Source organism: Sceloporus undulatus, chromosome 3, assembly GCF_019175285.1.
Source record: "Sceloporus undulatus isolate JIND9_A2432 ecotype Alabama chromosome 3, SceUnd_v1.1, whole genome shotgun sequence".
NCBI classification, from domain to species: Eukaryota; Metazoa; Chordata; class Lepidosauria; order Squamata; family Phrynosomatidae; genus Sceloporus; species Sceloporus undulatus.
The window spans coordinates 159,811,906-159,827,631 of NC_056524.1; positions in this window are offsets into that span (position 1 = coordinate 159,811,906).

The following is a 15,726-nucleotide window of genomic DNA, read 5'->3' on the forward strand; positions in this document are numbered from 1 at the left end:
GAATCTCCCTTGCTCAGAATTCCACAAACCAAAACATTCCAATAAACAAAATAATTTTCATGAGTGGCTGAGATGGTGACACAAGCTTTCTGATAGTTCAGTGAACACAAACTATGTTTCATGCACAATGTTATTTAAAAATCTTGTATAAAATTATCTTTATTCTATGTGTATAAGGCATATATGAAACATAAATAAATGTTGTTTAGACTTGGGCCCCATCCCCAAGATTCACTATGGATGTATATACAAATATTCATTATGTATGTATATGCAAAATACAGGTATCCCAAAACCCCCAAAATCCAAAATCCAAAACACCTCTGGTCCCAAGCATTTCAGACAAGGAAGACTCAACCTGTGCTTGTCACTTGATGAGATGCCTTCATCTGAAATATTCTCCAAGTCTACATAGAATAAATATATAACTTTATTGCGAGAATCAAAGGGGAAGGCAAGAATTAAATTCAGGACTATACTGTATTTGAGGTGGCTCATGCATGCCAGCCACTCTCTTTTTCATATCTTGATGCATCTGCGTCTAAGCGGCTGAACGTCTGAAACAATCACTTGAAAAGGATGGCATTTTGAGGTCACATCAAGTGATGTGAGAACTTGATCCGTGCTGTTAGATTATGATCTCTATCATAGTGATGGTGGATGGAGTCATCAGGGGATGAATACGCATGTGTGAAGTTGGCCGTCAGGATGATTTTGCCTCAATATGGCACAGATGAGGTGAGATAGGTTGAAGGGACTGAGGTCGGTGATGCCAGCACTTGAGGAAAGTGAGAACCTGGTCTAGTATATTGGCTAGACAACTAGACTGGAATATGGGAGCTCTCTGTTTATGCCTAAATCTTCTCCTGGTTTGCAGATTCATATTGCTCCGCTGTGGTTGTGTTTTATGAAATTGTCTTTCATCATTGTGATAGGGTTTGGGGTTTTTTTGTGTGTTTTCTAAACTACAATGAGATTATTTAATTTTTTTTAAAAACAGTGGGAGTTGGAGTTGACAGACAGACAGACAGCGGTATAGAGAGATAGACATATAGATTAAATCCTTTCCTTAGGCATGAAACTCACTGGGTAACCTTAGATATGTCACTCTGCTTATATATGGATATATTTTACATATGTATACAGTAATAATTACATCAAAAACATGAGACTAGATGACTAAGCAGCTGTATAGACTGAAAATTATATTCCTCCTGGCAGTTTCAATTTAACCCAATCAATACATTTTTAATATATTTATTAAAAAGGAAATTTAATTGGGTTAAATTAAAACTATCCTTATAAATTCCTTATCCTTTATAAATCTTATATTTTTAAAAATTCTAATACATTAGATCACAGGTTTCTAGCTTTATGTTATCAATGTATTTTTTTATCATGGATGAGGAATGTGCGGCCCTTGGTACATTGCTGGACCACAACTTCCATCATGCTTCATCACTGTCTTTGTTGGGCAAGACATATGGGAATTACAGTCCAACAACATCTAAATGACAATACTTTCCACCACTGCAATTCTAGATGAATTCTGAAAAGCTGTCAGTTGAGATGTCACTATCTTTCTCACCCTGGCTGACCTCCCATGGGGGTTTTGAGAATAAAATAGAAGTGCTGATGTATGCCAACTTTAAAATTTCAAGAAAGAGAAAGATGCACATGTCATGATAAAAGAGCTTCCCAGAAACAACTTGCATTTCATACTGAGATAAATAACTGGAGATGTTTGGGAATGCTGCTGGCTGGGGGATTCTGGGAGTTGTAATCCAAATCACTAGGAGCACACCAGGTTGGAGAGCGTCTGTGAAGCCAGTGCTTAATTTCTCAAATGAGATGTACTGGGATGCAGCTATCTGGAAGCCATTATTTTTCCCTCTCTACTCTTGATCCTTAATCATAGATATGTGGGCAAAACTGCTGCTGCTGGATAATAAAGAGGTATTCTGCCCATGCTTCTTGATATTCTTTTTTATTATTCAAGTGCTGAAAGCAAAAAATGAAATAAAAACATGTTCAGGGGAATAAAATCTTGAATGACTCCTAGTTCACATTAAGACCTTCTTATAACTGAGAGGTCAAGGAAAAAAGACAGCCAAACCAATCACGCTGCCCACAGGGGGCAGGGAGGCAAAATCCACAGAGCAGGACACCTGGAAGGTGCCAGGTTGGGGATGGCCACAATGCACATTTTCATGGAGACCAATAATGAATCCAAACTACACAATTAAAGTAGTTTGTTAACACTTTAATTGTTATGGTGCCACCCTATTGAGTTCTGAAATGTGTAGTTTGCTGTGAAGGTGCTTGGAATTGTCTGCTTGAGAGTTCCTAGTTCAAGTGAGTATGGACTACCACCCTTTAAGCAGAAAATCCCAAGGACCTCACAAAACCACAACAGAAAATATGGCCACAATGGGATTTACTTCTAAATAAGCATGCATTGTCACTCTGAGGAGGAGTTATTCAGATGTTGCTTTTGTTAGTGTGACTATGCAAATAATCTCACTCACGTGTCCCAGTTTTGTTGTTCACACTTTTTTTTATTGGAACCGCATCTATGAGCATCTCTGCAAATTCTGTTGTTCACATGTGTCAGCAATGCAAATAAAGATGGAGTCAATGATGCAGATGTATTTGAAACATGTTCAAAGCAATGCAGAGTTTAATCCTGGTTTATCCCAGGCATATTTGCGTCAGTTATTCACAATGCAATCTTTTAGGAAAACTTGGGAGGGGGATAAGATTGATTATCCTGGGCTAAGTGGGGGGTTTGGCATCCCCCCCCCAAAAAAACCCTTAACTTAGGTGCATTTGAAATGCATGTGAACAACAAAGATTCAACCCACATTCTACTAGGATTATTTTCATTGCCTGAATAACCTCTCAGTCACTCAGATACATTTCATTTAAATCTTTGCTTCTGTTTTCTCACTCCTCTTTGTCCTAAGTCCCTTCTACTGCAACTGTTTTAAATAACGAAATGGGGATACAGACGGGCGGCTCCATGGCACCTATTTTTGCCCCTCATTGGCACTGCGCCAACCGCACCGTGCTCCCTAAAAAGAAGCCGCCTAGAGTGGCTTCTTTTTAGGAGTGCCTTGACAACGATGCTTCCGGTGAGCACTGTTTGGGCACACAAATGCCCACATGTCATCATCGTGCACCCCGTGTGGGTGGGGCCATGGCAAGATGGCGCATGGGTACTGCTAGTAGGGTTGGGCACATATGGACCCAGCCCTACCAAGCCCTAAAATTGGTCCCCGCATGGCACTTTGCGCCAGTCTGTATCGGGCCTGAGTTTCTTCTTCCTTGCCTTGCCTATCTTTTTTTCTTATGTGGAAGAAAAAGTTATTCAGTTCCAAGCAAGAAAGAACAAGCAAGTGCTGAGATGAATGCCAAAAAGCACTGCCAAGTCCTTAAAAGGGTGAAATCTTTATTAAAGATGTTAAGTGCATGAGCTATTAAGGAAATCAGCATTCTGAAGATAGCTGCGACCTTATCCTGATGAATCACTAAATGTCCCCAACATCCAGATTTTTTTTACCTTACAGTGCAAGAAAGATCCTTAGCAAACTTCCTGGAAAAGCCGAACCCGCTCCTCCGTTACCCATGGTAGGCCTCTCCACGTCACAGAAGCCTGCTTAAATATACAGTGGGACCTCAGTATCCACTAGGGTTTGGTTCCAGGACCTCCTGTGGATACCAAAATCTGTGGATGTCCAAATCCAATTATATACAACAATACAGTAAAATGGTGCCCCTTATATCAAGTGGCAAGATCAAGGTTGGCTTTTTGGACTACACACACACACGTGCGCGGCTGAGTGGGAATTTGAACCCTGCTTTCCCAGAGTCCTAGTCCAGCACTCAAACCACTACTATAGTTCACACTTCATCTGGATAGTATTGATGTGGTGAACCACACTCCTGGGCATAAAGGGTGTGGAGAGGGGAATGGATAACAAGCTGCACAAACATGAACCGTCAAGCAGATGAAGGTGTGGGCCTTATGGATGGCTGGAATGCAGTGGGCTGGAAAAATCAGTGGACAGCCTGAGTCACTGAAGAGCCAAGGCAACCTTTTTTAGTCAGGTGCCCCGTAGGTGTTTAGGTCCCAAATGCCTACAATTCTTTATGACTGACCATGTTGTCTGAGGCTGACAGAAGCGGTATTCCAAAACACTGGAAGGGCAAGAGGTATGGGAAGCTTGATAGGTCATGTGTTATAGCTCAGTCTCATGGGGTACTTGTGATTATTTTAAAAGTGAGGAGAATAACTGTGTATGCTACATGGAAGTCTTAGAAGGAAAAGTGAAATATAAATGTAATGCTGCCATCATCTCCTCATCATCATCTCATCTCCCTATTTTTAGCTCCAGCACTGCCCTATTAGAACTGGGCCTATGTGTATGAATCTCATTCCAACCCTTTCTATCTGTACCCAAAGTTCAACCTTATAGCTTCATTGAAACATGGTTCAGGACTTCATCTGCAACCATTGCCATGGTTTCTATGACAGTTTTCCTTCCCGGTAGTAGCCATTTCAATATTTCTCTATTGCAGGATTTCAATTGCCTGTTTTGCACAGCTGCCTTCCTAGTTGCCTTCCTAGTTATCAAATACAGTTGGCCCTCAGTATCCACAGATTCTTTACCCACAGATTCAGCCATCCATAGCTTGAAAATATTTGGAAAAATATTTAAATTCCAAAAAGAAAATGTTGATGTTGCTATTTTATATAAAGGGCACCATTTTAATACATCTTTGTATTTAATGGGACCTGAGCATCCATGGAAGTTGATATCCACAGGGGTCCTGAAACCAACCCCCAGTGGATACCAGGGGCCCACTGTATCTGTGGTGGAGGTACCACACGCTTCTTGTGATTTTTCTCTATTCTACATGCCTTGGAGCAAAAAACCCAAAATCACCTTGTTCCCATTTCACACATGGGGAAACTTTTTCCTGTTAACCTTATCTCAATTAGGATCCACATTTCAACAGCAGGTGAAACCAGTGCTCAAAGTAGGTGGAGATAAAAACATGTCTTACCATTGTTCACTATTCTATGAGACATGAGGAGACAGAGTCCCATATCCAAATCTTAGCCTTCTACAACATGCACAAAGTTCCTTACAGTGTAAAGGACAGAACAAAGTAAATATTATAGACAGGCCTACAGACTGAGAAGCCTGTAGGTCTATATTTGGCCTTTCTCAGTCTCAAATCATTCTCCTTGGGAGGCAACCTATTCTTAGGGTGACCATATGTCCTTTTTACAGGCATATCCTACATTTCAACCTTATGTCCAGGGGTCCAGGAGGAATTCCAAAATGTCCTCCATTTTGAGAAAAGCTAAGAAAACCATCAATTAACACTACTTGGCAAGCTGTCTTTGCTGCAAATAGGAGAATAGGATAGATCCTCCTAGAATTATTTTTTCCTAGAACCAACAGAAGATAAGATTTGCCCCTAGAGCTCGGTCATGTTTGTTTCTTACAGGGGGGAAAGAAATCATATGGGCTGCTTGAGGCAGATAGATAATCCTTCTAAAACTAATTTTCCAGAATCCTCCCGTACGTAGTAGAGACAGACTGCAGAGTAAGCCTCAAAAGGTCCATTGAGGAACACTATGTTTTCTGTTCCCCTTCAAGAAATGTGTCTACAGTTGACCCTCCATTTCTGCCTGTACCTCTCTTGCCCACCTAACACCATTCCCTCCACTTCCATCTGTTCTAAATCTGGTGTTAAAACCTTCTCCACCGCACTTCCCTTCTCCCCTCCAGACCTCTCCTGGCCATTTAACAACAATTCCCTGGTACTGGAAGAGGTTTTAACATTGGGTTCAGAATGGAAGGAAGTGGAGGGCAGTGGTGTTTGGTGGCTGGGAGGGGTCTGGAGAGGTAGAAGGATTATGAGGATTGGGGAGAAGGTTTTAATATCAGGTAATGCCAACAAGGCATTTTGATAAAAGTCCAAAACACCCTGCAGAAATAATCCACTTTGAGACTGCTTTAACTGCGCTGGCTCAGTGCTAGGGAATCCTGGGAACCGTCGTTTATTATGGCACCAGAGCTCTCTGACAAAGAAGGTTCAATGACTCATACAACTACAGTTCTTGGAATTCCCTAGCATTGAGGCAGGGCAGGTAAAGCAGTTCCAAACTGGATTAGCAGGAAAATACAGCAGAGTATATAATAAAATACAGCATACTGCAGATAAACAGTATGAAATGAATTTATATTTATATTACTGCTTTCAGTTTTTATTTTGTAGTGTCCTACATTCTTCTTGAATGCCCTGCATTTTGTGGTGCCTTGTCCTTTTTGCCTGTTCTCTACATATACCTTCTACCAATTAGCTATGCTGTTGTTTGCATGTTTATGTGCTCAGATTGGATATCAGTTCCTTCTATCTATTCACCCATCCAATAGGTTGTTGTTTGCAAGAGGTATATGTTTGCAATATGAGCAGATCCAGAGCTTTGAAACTATACTTTGTAGATTACAGCTCCCCAAATTGCTCAGTCTCTAAGCAGACTGAGCTCACTGGAGGTGTCAGTGTCAGTAAAGCAGTGAGCTATCCAAAGTGCTGAACTTTCCAACATGTTTTGAAGACTCAGAGGCCTGTTACAGACAGCCCAAATAAAGCTGCTTCGAGTCACAGTGGAGGTATGGTGTTTCAATGATGCATGCGTCCTAAGAGTCCAGAAGTCGCACCAAAGCCACGCTCCAGCCCTAAGGACTGGAGCGTGGCTTTGGTGTGGCTTCTGGACTCTTAAGACGCATGCATCATTGAAACACCATACCTCCACTGTGACTCGAAGCAGCTTTATTTGGGCTGTCTGTAACAGGCCAGAGGAGACTGATGCCACACTGATAAGAAAGTCACCAGCTGCCACACTGTTCATGCTCACTTTCCAACAGTCTCATGCACCACCAAGCAAGTGAGGGTTTCTTGGTGACTGCTAGGCATTGTGGGTCTTGTTCCTGTCTGGTTGTGTCTTGTTTGTGTGAGGTCATAGTGAAACCATACGTGGATTATGTCTTTGCACATTCATTTAATGTGGGGATGGCAATGCTGTCACATTCGGTGACTGGTGAAGATCAGCAGTACTGTGATGGATGCAGTGGGAATGTTTGGTCACATGGCTACACTATTTGTTTCAGTGGGAGTACATATTTACTAAGGGGAGTACAGTGGATCTTGGCTATATTATTCCAATTATCACTACTAGGGGCTGGCATAGAGGAGTCACTTCTGATGCTTTTCTCTCTGTCCCACCACCCTCACAGATCCATCTGGTAGGAACACAGGTGAGGACCTTCTCAGTGACTGCCCCCAGGATTAGGAACGCTCTTCCCAGAGCAGTTTCTTCCTTTCTTCTTGACTTCTTACAGTTCCTGTTTATTTCTTTATTACACCACTCTGGGTCCATCTAATTTCAAATGATATTCAAATCCTCCTGTTTAAAAGCCTTATTTTTAATCCAAAATTAAGCAATTTTCTATTATCTATAGAAAATCAAGCACAATATTCAATCCTATAGAAATTGAAATTTTCCTCTCAGAAAATAAAGCCTTGTACTAAATACAAAGGTTTCCTTCTTTCTCTCCTTTTTTCCCCTTTTAAGCAAGCCATTTTTTAATGGCCCAAATTACCTCCAGAATAAATGGTTTACAGTAACAAGTAAACACTTTTTCAGTACACAAAAATTACAGTGGTAACACTGCTGTCAATATAATGCTTAAAAGTAATGGCATTTATTACTAAAAAGAAAAATGTAACAAGTAGCACATAGTGGTCCTTCTCACTTATTACTCCGCAAAGCTCCTGAGCCTTGAAAGCAAGTGGGCAACTAGAATAAGCAAGAGTTTAGGAGAGTCTTCCCCAACATGGAACTTTCCAGATGTGTTAGACTACAACTTCTATCATCCCCAAGCAGCTTGGATGTGGTTGTAGTTTTATATGTCTGCAAAACACCATATGTGGCTTAAGCAGCAGATATTTATTATTTTGCATCCATTAGTTACATTTATATCATGCATTTCCTTCAATGGAAAAAAGTATATGTGGCTTGCTTCCTCCCATGTTATCCTCATAACAACCCTGCAAGATAGGGTAGATGACAATGAGTTTCATGGCTTGAAGGTAATTAGAACCTGGGTCGGCCAAGTCCAAGTCCAATATTTTAACCACTGTCCCACTACACCATTCTACCATCCTTTTGGAAACACTTTTTGATTGCTCCATATGCCTGGAATGATATCTGGTTCAGCTCCAGCCCAGGAAAAACTACAATCTACTGAGAGAACTGGATCAGCAACTACATACTTCCCTAGCCTCTTTTAAAAAGCAACAGGCAGAGGGTGTTTTTACACATTTCAGCTTCAGGCATAATTCTTCTCAAGGATATGCAAAATATTTATTTTATTAACTTTGGCCCGATACAGATGTGCAAAAAGTGCTGTGCTGAGGCTGATTTAAAGGCTCCATAGGGCTGGGCATCCATATGCACCCAGCCCTAATAGCAGTGCCCATGCGCCATCTTGCTGCAGCCCCACCCACACAGGGTGGGCGACAATGATGTGCAGGTGTCCACATGCCCAAACAGTGCTTGCCAGAAGTGACGGTGCCAAGGGGCATGAGCACCATTTTGGCGCTCCTAAAAAGAAGCCACTCTAAGTGGCTTCTTTTTAGGGAGTGCATCAGTTCTGTGTGCTGCACTTTGCATGTGCTGACAAGGGGCAAAAACAGGCACCATGGAGCCACCCATCTGTATCCCCCCTTTATTTATTAAATTTGTATCCCACCTTTCTCCCAAAATGATATTCAAGGTGGCTTACCAAACTTTTTAAAAGATGTGGCTGAAACAATAATTTACAAAAGTTTAAAAGGAATTAAATATCAGTATTATTTAAAAAAAACATGGTTAAAAACAGCTTAAAACACTTAGAACAAATTTAAACTATTATTACAATACACTGGTACCCCGGGATACGAATGCGCCGCCTTACGAAATTTCCGGGTTACGAAAAAAATCCATTCAAAAAACTGTTCTGGGTTACGAAGGTTATTTCGGGTTACGAAAAAAATTTTGTTGCTTTTCGGCGCTATTTCACACGAAATCGCGGCTTTTCCCCATTAGCGCCTATGGCTTTTTCGGCTTACGAAGTATTCCGGGTTACGAAAGCGGCGGCGGAACGAATTAATTTCGTAACCCGGGGTACCCCTGTAACAGATTTTAAAATACAACATGCCACTTACAGGCACCATAATTAAAATTTAAAATCCTGCCTAAATAAAAATGTTTTCACTTGCTGGTGGAATATACATTTCAACCCAAAAAAGTAAAACATACAAATTTGTCTTAGCTCAAAATAAAACCACAGCTTATAAATAGCCATGGAGGGGTGGGTAGCTGTGTTTATTAGAGTAAGAAGTCAACTCCTGGTGGCCATGAAAAGAAATTTCACCAAAAAATAATGGATGGTGGCTGTCAGGTTTTGAAGTTTCTTTAGACCACAGACAATACATATGTGAATGCCAGTTGTGAAAAATTCTGTTGGCCTTTAAGTTTATTTCCAAGGAAGATGAAACATGAACAACCCAAGCATAGTCTCTGTCATCAAGCCATGCAAGTTTACACCGGAAATATGTTTCATTTTTATGAAAATTAGAATTTTCATTTGCAAACCAACTTAATTAAGTTCACACCTAAATACTGGCAAGGGTACCTTCCAGGGTAGTCATATCCAGAACACTGAATCATTGTTTTTGGGATCACAAGTCCCCCAGCTCCCCAGCCAACACAGTGAGAAACATTTCCCAAGTTCTGCTCACAGAAAGACAACCCAGAGGTAGGGGTAGGAGTAGCAATTCATCCTTGGAGCTCCCAAAAGTAAGACCATCCTGGACATACCGTGGGTTCCTGCCACAGTGCCCAACAGAGGACGCAGATACAAAAGCATGCATACCCCTTATAGGAGGCAGCAAAAGGGACTCCTATATACTATCCACCATACAGGTTCCATAAACTCGCTGGGTCACATTGTAAAAGTTGTGCCCACTTGATGGAGCCCACGTACCAATGACTCATCCCTCATCTCTAACCAAATCAGCAGATTTGATTTTGCAAGAAGGCTAAGTTTATTATGCACCTCTTAGCAAATATAACCCCAGCTTCTCTTTGCTAATAATAATAATAATAAATGGCACGTCGATCCCCTTGAGACGTGAGAAGCAGCCTCTGTGTTTTCCAGACACGACCCGTCCTCCTCCACTCCACCTCCCAGCTTCCATTTTCATGATGGAAAATGGCTTTATCTTTGATTAAAAGGGAAACTTTAATCAAATAGAGTGCATCGTCAAGCAGGGGCCAAGATTCCAACAGTCTTGGCTGCAACTCAGTAAGAAGACAACGTCAATGTTTCTCCTCCCCATCCCCATCCCACCCACCCTGTGCTCTTTTGCAGCCACAGATCCATTACCACTTATTGCAAACATGACTTGCATCTCAAACAAAGATAGTGTCCTTTGTTAATGTTGGTTTTTAAAAGTCTAGCCTGCGATCCAGCACTGGAGAATGTACGTCTGGCATGTAGCTGTTTCTCCCCAGTATGTCCTCCCAATAAGTCTTTTAAGTGGCACGTCATTTATTTGTGCCAAGGGGTTCAATGGAGATGTATTCAGTGCACTACAACAGGCATCTGCAGAGACCTCTCAGGGGTCCTTCAAAGGTCCCTGCAGATGATGTCCTTACAGCATGTCCAACTACATCTGAGCCCCCTGCTCTCCGTTGACATAGAATCAACTGTGTTGGAGGGACTACATCACTTAAAGGGTGGGTTTGGGAGGAGATTGTGGTTGTTACATATCAGTAAAAAATGCCAACCTTTGCAGCGACCAGAAAAGTGGGTGACGCTGGTAAAAGTTGGACATTTTAACAGGGTGCTTCTTCCTCCATGAAGGCTTCAAAGCAAAACTGGGTGAGAATTCGGTCGCATTCCTTGGTTCTTTTATTTTTTTTAACTAAGTTTGATTTTTTTTGTTTGTTTGTTTAAACTTAAACTAAGTTTAAATTTGATGAAAAGAACTTGATTTTCTTTTTGTTTTGTTTTTAAGTATTGGCTCCAGAAAAAAGTGAATCTAAAATTTGTCCATCTAGCTGGAGGGCCTGGAGTGTTCAAATTTTAACAGTCAGAGTTTGAACCCCGGTATATTTTTCCATGTTTGGTGTCATTTCTTTTTTTTTTCTGAAAGGCTCCTCATTAACAGCTACATTGCAGGAAGGTACAACATTGTCCTTTCCCTTGTGGGAATAGCTTTATCTATTGAATTTGGCCAGTATAGATAATTAAGAATTTGTTTTGGTTCAAGAACATTCCAAAATTCTTAATTTTTTTTTCATAAATGGGATGGAAACAAGCGAATTTGAAAAAAAATGAATACTGGAGCAAATGAAAATGATAGATTAACTTATTCCTATTAGTCCTTTTTTCTGTTTTTAAGTCCCAGTGTGATTTATTTAACTCTCTGGGAATTGTGCGCTCATCCAGATGTTCTTGGACTACAATTCCAAACCAGCATAACCAAGGTGAAAAATAGTGGTAGCTGAAGCACAACGAAATTTGGAAAGCCACATGATTCCCAATCCTGCTCTAGAACCGACAACTGTTGGGTTAAGTAATGGGTGAACAACTTGGGGGAGGGTGTGTGTAGAGGTCCCCACAGAGAAACTTGGAGGGTCATAAACCGCCATGCCACCCATATAATTTTTTAATTGGACCCCAACATCCTCCAGCAATGATTTGAAGTCAGGGGGCTATTTTTAAAAAAATATTTTGGGAGCTCTTATGACCATTTTAAGGCCAAGAGTGGTCCTTTTCCAACTTCCAGATCCCTTCCTGTTGGTTCAGACTTCACGACCTAAAATGGCTTGGGGGGCATAAATGTGGAAAAACTGGCCTCAAAATCTCCTATGGGAAGTTGAAGGGCATTATGGAGCAAAATATTCAAAAATTAATGGGCTGGGGGGGGGGGCACAAATCACACCTGAAGTCACATTTTCCTCACCTCTGCTTTAAAGGAACAACACAAATGGATGGTCAAAAACCAACTCATTGAGAATAAACATGATGTGTCCATCCAACCTCTGTTTAAAGACCTCTGAAGACAGGGAGTCCACTGCCCACTGAGACATCTATTCCACTATCAAATAGCTCTTACTATCATGAAGTCCTTCCTAATATTTAGACAGAATCTCTTGCAATTTGAATCCACTGGTTCATGTTCTGGAGTAGAAAATAAGCTTTCCCCCATCTTTCAAATGACATCCCTTCAGTTATTTAAAGGAGGCTATCATGTCACCTCTCAGTCTTCTCTTCTCCACGCTAAACATCCTGAGCTCCATAGGGATTGGTTTCCAGACCTTTAACCATTCTTATGACCTTCTTCTGGTCCAGCTTGTCAATACAGTATCTTTCTTGAACAATGGCACTCAGAATTACAAATAGCATATAGTAGCCAAGGTCTACACTCCCCATGCCACCTTTACTCCCCCAGCCTAAAAAACAACAACAAAACAACCCAATATTGCCTTTTCTGAAAGCCTGTATAGCTGTCAGTTCATCTGTTACATCTGTTGCATGGCCACTCTGCAATATTTATTTTTTTAAAAAATTCAAAATGAAAAGTGGACTTCCAGCTACCTTTTGCTTTTGTTTCTCGGCTGTTTGAACAATCCCTGTAGACCATGGAATACCATGATAAGAAAACTGGCTTCTGGACCTCCCACAATTCTGGACCAATGGCATGCAATTCAAATCAGGCTGGCCCAGCAATTTTATGCAGCCACAACAAGCTTTTCAAAATGCCAAAAGCTCACTCAAGAGTCTTTCTTTGGAAAAGCTTGGAAAAGTTACTTTTTTCGACTACAACTCCCCCCTCTCCCTTGAGTATTCTAAATAATAATAACTTTATTACGGCCAATTGGCCTCCCTTGAGTATTCCAGGAACTATAATCCAAATCAGCAGTTTTCCCAAACGCTGTCAAGTACAGGTGCTGAAACAAAGGAAGCTGAATTGCACACAAGGAGGATCAGGATTCCTAGCCAAATGAACCCCAAGCCCTTCAATTCCTACAATAGCCCACCCTAATGCCCATGACCATCCCTCTCTGAGAGAGATTTGTTCTATTACAGCAGAAGACAATACAAAGCTGCCAGATCCAATTACTTTCCTTTTGGCCTGCGCAGACTGCCAGAGCAAGCAAATGAAGACGGTCTGGTCTACATACTAATGAAAAGGAATAGGTATTATTCAGTCGTTGAGCTAATTAGTTCCAACAAAATTTGTCAGTGTTTCCCCCTTGAATTAGCCTAATCACAACACTGTAATATCAATGCATCATCACTTATTGTTGCTATTATGTAAGCAGCACCTTCTATTACATTAACAGAACCAGACCTACCATTAGGCAGAGCAAAATAACTGCCTCAGGTGGCAGTTGCGGGAAAGCAATGGCAGTGGACCTAAGCCCCCCTGGTCATTTACTTCTGATGGAGTAGGATGGACCCCATAAACCAGTCTGCTCTTTTCCAATTGTGGATGAGGTTTCCTTTCCATTCCTAATAAAGTTCAGCTGCCAGTTCCAGTCAGCTGTTTTACATGGAGTGGACAAGTGCACCATCTCCTCCTTTGTGTCAGGCAGCAAAAAATCTTGGGCTGACACTATATTGACTACATCTGAATGCATCCTTTCAACACAAAATCGACAGTCCTATGCATTCATACCTAGGAATAACCCCCATTGCACGCCATGGAACATACTGCTGACCAAGTATGTACAGGTTTGTGCTGTTAGCTTCTGTTCATGTCAGACACACAAACTGTATTTTATAGTACAGTACTTCAAAACCCCACACAACTGCTTTGTCCAAAGACCGCTGTGGACACAAAAATAAATGTTCTGTGAATACGCATGGCAATAATGATAGTATCCTACTTCCTTCAGCTGTTTGAAAAACTGCAGAGCCCTGTTGTCAGCCCATGTTTGCTGATAATTAGTCAATGCCCATTCTTTGCTGGAAGCCACCTCAATCCTATGGAGAGGCAGGACAGAAATATATTATTGTTGTTGTTGTTGCTGCTGCTGCTGCTGAAGGGTTTGTGTAAATTGAAAGCTTGTGCATTGTTGCACTAGCTGAAGCTGATAGAGCAAACAGTAGCAGTAGTAGTATGGATTTCACATTCCCAGAGGTCAATATTGAAAAGTATTGACACTAAAAGCATTAATGTCAAATACCAATCTTGCAGATTCTGTAGATTAAGGAATCTGTACTTTAAATATCTTGCTCCTAATGAGTGGGGCCTGCTCTCTCATTTTAAAAAGCATCTTGTAATCAAAGGCATCTGACAGATGATTGTTTATGAGATTTTGCATTTGAAATGTGCCCAAGATCAAAGCATTCAGAAGATGCTGTTTAAGTGTAAAGTGCTAAACTATCATGGCAAATACGTTATCTTGGGAGTCTGAACTCAAGTTTCTGACTTCAACTTTCAAATGCAGTCTTTGAAAAGGTAAAACTTGGGACGCTGACAAATATTTACAGACATCATTTCAGCTCATATGCCACTTTCTTAGTGAACTTAAAGCAAAGAATTTCCATCTTATTGGCAGTGTGTTGGGATTGAGATGCCAGTCAAATGCCACTCATAGATAGGCAACTATCTGCTACTGTATTATGGTCATGTTTTCCATGAACAGACAAACAAAAAACAGGAAAGCCTGTTTCCTCCAAGGAAGAAAAGTAGCAGATTGGTGTCAAGAGGCGGAAAAAGGTAGATGGCTCAGGCAGCAGATTTAGGGTATCATGAAAGGACAGCAAACAGGTACTTATTTCACCATTGTGTTTTCACAGCCAGGAGTGGGGAGTGGAGCTTGAAAGATTTTCTGCTTCATGTACCAAAAACACCTTGGTTGATTTGGGGCACTGTGCTCTTTAACTTGCTGTTCCATCTCAGACAGGAAAATCATTTCCAGATGCACAAAAAATATCTTCAGACTATAAATCCAGGGAGCTCTTGGTTGCATCTGATTTGAATCGTTGGTCTCTAATTTGGTTGCCAAAAGAATCACTTTTGTCTAAAGATGTCCCTGAAGAAGGATTTATGAAACAAATGTGTTGGGCTTTCCTGCACTGCAAATATACTCAGTCTAAATGGAAGGCCATCTTCCTTTTTAAATGCATCAGGGGGTCCTCTAATAGTAATGGTGAGAGAGAGGGTCTCCCTGCTTCCTTCCTTGCCAACTAGGCCAGAGAAAAGGGTTGTGTTTATTTACCGGCTTTCCAATATAACTGCCAAAGTCTCAGCAGCCCAAACACAAGTCAGGAGGAAGCAAGAACCAAGGGAAAACAGTTAAACACCAGGCACATGATTCATGTACCCAGAACACCGGATTATGATCAAGCAGGGAGTTATAGACCTCCAGATGTTATTGGATTGCCAGTATTACTACTGTTGCGGCTTCACCACATCTTTCTTCTTTTTTCTGCAGGGTCTCCTACTACAGTTAGAAGTCCAGTTTGGTCCACACAGTTTTGATAGGTTATCCTTCTCCTCTTAGGGCCCTGCCCAGCTCCAGAAGGGAAATGGGGCAGAAGACCAATTCAGGGCCCGAACAGACAGGCCAAAATAATACTGCTT